The following is a 5,618-nucleotide window of genomic DNA, read 5'->3' as shown; positions in this document are numbered from 1 at the left end:
GTGAGATGGTATCTCATTGTGGTCTTAATTTGCATCTCTCTAATAGCTAGTGAAGCTGAACATTTTTTCATGTGTTTCTTGGCCATTTGTATTTCCTCTTCAGAGAACTGTCTTTTCATATCTTTTGCCCATTTTATAATTGGGCTGTCTGTACTATTGTCATTGAGTTGTAGGATTTCTTTATATATGCAAGATACCAGTCTTTTGTCAGATACATGGTTTCCAAAAATTTTTTCCCATTGAGTTGGCTGCCTCTTTACCTTTTTGACAAATACCTTTGAGGTACAGAAACTTCTAAGCTTGAGGAGTTCCCATTTATCTATTTTTTCTTTTGTTGCTTGTGCTTTGGGTGTAAAGTCTAGGAAGTGGCCGCCTAATACAAGGTCTTGAAGATGTTTTCCTACATTATCTTCTAGGAGTTTTATGGTACTTTCTTTTATATTGAGATCTTTGGTCCATTTTGAGTTAATTTTTGTGTAGGGTGTGAGGTAGGGGTCCTCTTTCATTCTTTTGGATATGGATATCCAAATCTCCCAGCCCCATTTGTTGAAAAGACCATTATGACCCAGTTCAGTGACTTTGGAGGCCTTATCAGAGACCAGTCGGCCATAGATCTGTGGGTCTATCTCTGAATTCTCAATTTAATTCCATTGATCTATATGTCTATCTTTGTACCAGTACCATGCTGTTTTGACAACTGTGGCTTTATAATAAGCTTCAAAGTCAGGGAGTATAAGTCCTTCCATTTTGTTTTTCTTTTTTAGAGTGTCTTTAGCAATTTGAGGCATCTTCCCTTTCCAAATAAATTTGATAACTAGCTTTTCCAAGTCTTCTGCCTCTTCTTAAATACACAATTTTTTGTTATATGTTCAGCCTAATTTTAACAACCCATATTGGTTTCCATGACTTTCTATGGGAAACTGATAACTGGATAAATATCAGTATAAATAACCACTTTGTAACTACTTAATTTTCTTGTGCCCAAATTTCATGTGAGATCTACAGCCATTCATACTTTCATCAGGAAGAACACTTTTTCATCATAATCCAAAAATATTTACAGCCTGCTCATGATGCTATCCAGCATGTTGGACAAAGCAAGTTAAAATGGACATAGGGATACAGCTCGCATGCCCTAAAAACATCCCTAACCTCCTTGGTATAGCTGTTTCATGTCTCTGGATCTCTAACACCTTCCCTTATATCAATAATTTTGACAAACTAATATTTTATTTCCTTTCATTTTTCATGAGTAAATGTCTATTTCTCCTCAATTTCTTCTTCCTCAATAAATATCCTAATGCAGATGTAGTTAGTTTTCATCCTCCTAATAGCTTTTCACAGTTTGAGCACATCAAGCCTTATCCCCTCCACACTGGGCAGCGATGGTTGCTCAATGTGGCTGGAGCAGTTCCCTCTGAGGTGGAGGGGGGAATTTTTTTTTTTTCCTGAGTAAATCACTCTGCTTTGGAAAGGGCAACCACATCAGTTTCTTGCAATCACATCAGTTTCTTTGCAGGCCTGTAGGCTATTTGCTCTCAGATCTCTTCCTAGATCTTCAGTGTTCCACTCAAGTGTCACAGGAAGATTGATGCCTGGCACTGGCAAGAAATCAGTGTGTGATGGCAGGAAACAGGGAGAAGCCAGGAGATTCCTCCTCCTGCTCTGCTTTGGCCAGCATCTCTGGCAGCAACTATGACCCTGGCAGTGAGTCTGACTCTTCTGTAACTCCAGCTCTTGCTAGGCACCCTGACCTCTCGGGTCCCTTAATACTGTTCCTCCTTTCTGGCCCATCACATAATGGTCTCCTGGTGTTAATCATCTCCAGTTTGCTTTGTCATCTCCTTCTTGTTACTGTTTAGCTTTTCCATCACTGTGTAACCAATCCATACATTAAATTTGCTATTTTAAGCACTCAGAATAGTTTTTGTTTGCCTGGTTGGTGGCAGATACATTTCTGCCTACAGAATTGGTGCCAGGGAACAGCCTGCAAGAAAGGATTGCAGCTCTCCTGAGGGCCTAATGGAGGAGGAGGAGGAGGAAGCACAGGCACTGCTGGCAGGGAGCCCTGAAGAGGCCGGCAGAGGTGCCCCCATTGCCCTCTGCAACCCAGTTGCCTGGTACATCGACTTTTTTTTTTTTTACACTGACTTTTGTTGTTATTGCTGATGTGCTTCCTTGGCTTCAACAGCTATTTTTGCCATGATGATCCTGCTGCCCTTCAGACTCAGGTTAGATGGGATATGCAAGTGAATACCACAAGATTCTTGCCGCTGTATGCCTGGTATTCTTGGCCCAATGTAGTTTTGTGTTTCTTTGGTTGCTTTTTGATAGGTTGAGCATTTGGAGCACAATGTGGCACCATTATTTTTAGCTTCTTTGTTTGCATTGGTCAGGTTGTTTTTGCACTGGTGAGGTGCAATATTTAATGTTTTTTGGCTAATGGAATTTGGAAAGTTTGTGTTTGGGACTAGTGAGGAGTCCTTAGCAGTTGCCCAGAATACATACGCTGTGAATTGCCTTAAAGGCAAAGAGTTAAACTTGGTGTTTGGACTCCACCTTAGCAGGGCTGGAATTGGAAATACAGTAAACATGAAACACATAGGATAGCTGTTTTCTAAGCTTGAAGCTTCATTGGGTTCTGCAGGTCACATAAACCTTAGTGTCATGCTAATGATCTGGGGCATAACGTGAATTCTTTCACTAATCCCTGCCTTGGCCCTTGTTTCAATTTGCTAAAGCTGCCAGAATGCAATATACCAGAAATGGGTTGGCTTTTACAATGGGGATTTATTAGCTTACCAGTTACAATTCTAAGACCCTGAAAATGTCCAAATTAAGGCATCAGCAAGAGGGTACCTTCTCTGAAGAAAAGCTGCTGGCATCTGGAACACCTCTGTTACATGGGAAGGCACATGGCCAGTACCTGCTGTTCCTTCTCTCTGGGTTTCGTTGCTTTCAGGTTCTGGCTTCAGTGGCTCTTTCAGCTTCTGTGAGTGTTTCTTAGCATCTCTGGGACTTTCCTCTCTAAGCTTTCTCTAAACTTCTCTAGGTGTTTCTCTCTGAGCTCTCTGGGCTTTTTCTGTCTTTTATCCTCATAAACAACTCCGATAAAGGATTAAGACCCACCTTGAATTGGCTGGGTCACATCTTAATTGAAACAACCTAATCAAAATGTCCCACCCACAATATGTCTGCCCCCACAGGAATGGATTAAAAGAACATGGTCTTTTCTGGGGCACAAAATAGTTTCAAACCAGCATAGCCCTTATTTACGTGGATCAGAGACAGAAAGAAACCTTCATAGAGAACAAGGAAAAACAGCTGAAGTTATTAAGCTTATAGATGTGAAGGATTTTCTCCTTACCTCTGTGGCTCATATTTATCATCTGTGCTTGCTATTATGTGGCAGTGTTCCCTTTTATTGGGCTGAGAAAAGTTTTCTTTGCAGTGAATTTTGGATTTTCCTCCCAGGGAGCAAGTGTGATTAACAGTGCTGTGTATATCATATCATCTCCTATGTCCCCAACATTTGGGCTCCTTGTGGATAAAACAGGAAAGAGCATCATCTGGGTTTTGTGTTCAGTGACAATCACTCTTGCTTCCCACACAACGTTGGTTTTTACGCTTTGGAACCCTTGGATTGCTTTGCGCCTCATGGGGGTCTCCTATTTATTGCTTGCTGTGCACTGTGGCCAATGGTGGCATTTGTAGTTCCTGAACATCAGCTGGGAACTGTGTATGGCTTCATGCAGTCCATTCAGAATCTTTGGTTGGCAATTATTTCCATCATTGCTGGGGTACTGTTGGATCCTTGGGGATATTTAGTTTAAGGATTTTTTTTCATTGCTTGTGTTGTTTCTTTATCAGTTTTTCTGTGGTCTTGCTCCATTTGGTGAACCGTGCCTGAGGTGGTAACCTAAATTTTTCTACCAGGCAAAGAGAAGAAATAGAACCTTTTTTTCATACCAAATGAGAAGTTTAAAAGACCATATCCCAGGAAGGTGGCTTCCCAAACTATTGTTTGAAAACCTCCATTTTTAATGACTAGAATCTAGTCATTAGGGGAAATAATAGACTGAAAAGGTATTATATTTTTATTTTGAATATACCTTTTTCAAAGTATATCTGTGAGGATTATTTTAGTCTGTGTCCTTTGTATTGGGAGTTGCTGAAAAATTCAATTTCAGAATATGCTAATTAACAATGAAGTGTTAAGAAAATTGCTTTCAAGTATCCAAGTAGATTCTTCATTAAGGACAGTAAATAACGGAAAACACTGTACTGAGAAAATTTTCATTGAGTATATGTTAGGGATATGGCCTTTTATTTATCTTAAAGCAAAAAAAAAAAGGCTTTTGGGGAGACTGAACGATTATTTTATACAGAATAAATTATGGCATTGAGACTTATTATTCCCTATTGCAGTAGGGCATAATAATAAAGAATATAGTGAAAGCTTTGTTTATGGGGGAGTTCTTCAGAAAGCAGAATGTATTCTGTGCTCTTCAGTTATGAGACATGCTGAGTAGTAGCCCTTTAGAGCTTCTTTACATCTCTGTTACTTAGGACCTTAATTACTTAGGGACATAATTTTGGTACCGACTTTCTGTATAGTTTTTTCTTATATTCTAATAACTAAAAAGTGTCCTGAAAATTATGATGATAATTGCATATCTACAAGGATAAATAAAAATCCTGGGAAAAAAAAAGGAAAAAAAGGATTGTAGCATAGAATTGTTCACGTTAGGGCACAAATGTAGGCATGCCCTCCTTGCAAGCTGAAATGGGAATTTTAGTAATCCATGGTATCACAACCACCTGAATTATTGAGACTCTAGGATGCAAAGTAACCTGCTGCACTCTGCCACTATGAGAATGACAATGATTACAAGCATTGTAGAGGTTCGAAAAGTATTTCTGAAGGATTTACAAAAAAATAACTCAACTTGAGGCTTTGTACTCAGCTCAAAACACAGGTAGAAAGCCTGAGCACTATCTGACAGCTTTAAATGAGTTTTTAAAAATCTATTTTAGATCTAGAACAGGTATGGCTGGGGATCAGAACTAAAGTGTTATGGTACAGGTTGGAGAATTATGAAGCAAGTTGGTCAAACAACTTTGCCAAGTTTCTTACATTAACTTTAGGGCATTAGTGAGGCTAAAATAACACCCTTAATCTTGGCCATAAATATGTAGGTATACTCAGATGAAGCTGGAAACACTGAACTTTTATATTTTCTTAAGAATGATTTGTCAGTTCATAAATGTTTTGTCTTAACATTTTATTAATTTTTAAAGAATAGCACAGAGTAACTCAATAAGTATTTGTGGAGCACCTGCTGAAAGTCAAGGAGAAACCCTATTCTCACCTGTATCAATGATGCTACTCATTTTTTCTCATAATACTGCCTTACAATCTTAGTCACCTCCCCAAGAAAATTTCCCTAGAAGATGATATGCTTGTTGAGGTAAGGGACTGTGTACCTTTTTTGCAGGCTCTACAACACAGTCCACAAAGCAGATGTGCTAAAAAATTGCTGCCATATATTAAGATAAACTTCATTCCATTTCAGATATTTTTATTTAGCTAAAGAGAAATGAAATCATTAAGAAAA

At 38.8% G+C, this 5,618-nt stretch overlaps 1 pseudogene; it reads left to right on the top strand.

Annotated features, from left to right (window-relative positions):
• Positions 1–2,022: 2,022 nt before the first annotated feature.
• LOC119529548 lies at positions 2,023–3,976 on the top strand (annotated as a pseudogene).
• Positions 3,977–5,618: the final 1,642 nt, after the last annotated feature.

This window comes from Choloepus didactylus, chromosome 1 (assembly GCF_015220235.1).
Source record: "Choloepus didactylus isolate mChoDid1 chromosome 1, mChoDid1.pri, whole genome shotgun sequence".
In the NCBI taxonomy this organism is placed as follows: domain Eukaryota; kingdom Metazoa; phylum Chordata; class Mammalia; order Pilosa; family Megalonychidae; genus Choloepus; species Choloepus didactylus.
This window is presented reverse-complemented; position numbering and strand designations above follow the sequence as displayed.